Source organism: Trichechus manatus, unplaced genomic scaffold (assembly GCF_000243295.1).
Source record: "Trichechus manatus latirostris isolate Lorelei unplaced genomic scaffold, TriManLat1.0 scaffold00618, whole genome shotgun sequence".
NCBI lineage: Eukaryota > Metazoa > Chordata > Mammalia > Sirenia > Trichechidae > Trichechus > Trichechus manatus.
The window spans coordinates 8,827-10,305 of record NW_004444554.1 but is presented as its reverse complement, the minus strand read 5'-3'; the positions used below and the strand labels follow the sequence as shown (position 1 = coordinate 10,305).

Genomic DNA, 1,479 nt, shown 5'->3' with positions numbered 1-1,479 from the left:
CCTTCACCTGAAGTACAATTAAAAAAGAAAAAGTAAAAAAAAAAAAAGTTAATTGCTAATGTCTTCTTCTACCTCTGTTCCCACAGATCACACTGGTGAAGTGAATGGCTGTGAAAATGACTCTTCACTGATTGAGTTTATCCTTATGGGATTAACAGACGAACCTGAGCTCTAGCCACCCCTGTTTTTTCTGTTGTTGGTGAACTATGTGGTTACTGTGATGGGGAATTTAAGCTTAATTAATCTGATTTGCCTGAATTCTCACCTTCACACCCCCATATACTTTTTCCTCTTCAATCTGTCCTTTATTGATCTCTGCCATTCATTTGTCATTACTCCCAAAATGCTGATGAGCTATATTTCAGAAAGAAATATTTCCTTTGCAGAATGCATGACTCAGCTATTTTTCTACTGTTTCTTTGTCAACTCAGAGCACTATGTGTTGACAGCTATGGCCTATGATTGCTATGTGGCCATCTGCAAGCCCCTGCTCTACATGGTCACCATGTCCTCTAAGGTCTGTTCCCTGTTGATGTTTGGTTCGTATATGATGGGTTTTGCTGGCTCGATGGTGCACACAGGGTGTATGATCAGATTTATATTTTGTGACTCCAACATCCTTAACCATTACATGTGTGACCTCTTCCCCCTCCTCCAGCTCTCCTGCAGCAGCACCTATGATCTTGTGGTTTCCATTATTGTAGGCACAGCTGTCATAGCATCTAGCCTCATTATCTTTCTCTCTTACGCTTTGATTCTTTTCAATGTCCTTCACATGTCATCATCTAAGGGTCGGTCCAAAGCCTTCAGCACCTGTGGCTCCCAAATAATAAGTATTGGTCTGTTCTATGGATTTGGAATGCTCACTCATGTGAAGCCATCATCTACTGGGTCTGTGGACCAGGGAAAATTATTATCATTGTTTTGTACCAATGTGGTACCCATGCTGAATCCTCTCATCTATAGCCTCAGAAACAGGGATGTCAAAATTGCTGTGAAGATTAAAACTGAGCAGAAGGAGAAACGCTGCCTTACTCCCTGCCTCCATTGCTATGTTGTTTTCTCCTCCTCATCTACTTTCTCCTATTCTTCTTTTTCTTCTCTTCATCTTTCTTTCTAAGTATTCTTGGAGGGATTTTTACTCTAATGTATTTTCTCATCATGCACCATTACCATGTTGACCTATTCTTTGACTCCAAGGTCATGCCAGTTCCAAGATGGCCCAACCTGATTGTTATTCCTCATATCAGATGGAGACATTTGACTGATTTCCTTTCTGTGTAAAGATAGCAATGCCTATTATTTATGTGAGTCCGTGTCTTTCCCACCTAAGCTGAGCTGCAGAGTGAGATGCTGTCTGACCACTTCATCTCTTTCTTGCTTTCTCAGAAATAATTTGTATTGCCTTTCCTGTTTCAAGGGTTTTATTACTTATGATTGCATTAAGAAAAGAAGCAGGTGACAAGAATTGCAGACATG

The 1,479-nt window shown here is 40.5% G+C and overlaps 1 pseudogene; it reads left to right on the top strand.

Moving 5' to 3' along the window:
* Nucleotides 1–58: 58 nt before the first annotated feature.
* On the top strand, nucleotides 59–1,120 carry LOC101345189 (olfactory receptor 143-like; annotated as a pseudogene).
* The last annotated feature ends 359 nt before the right edge of the window (nucleotides 1,121–1,479 follow it).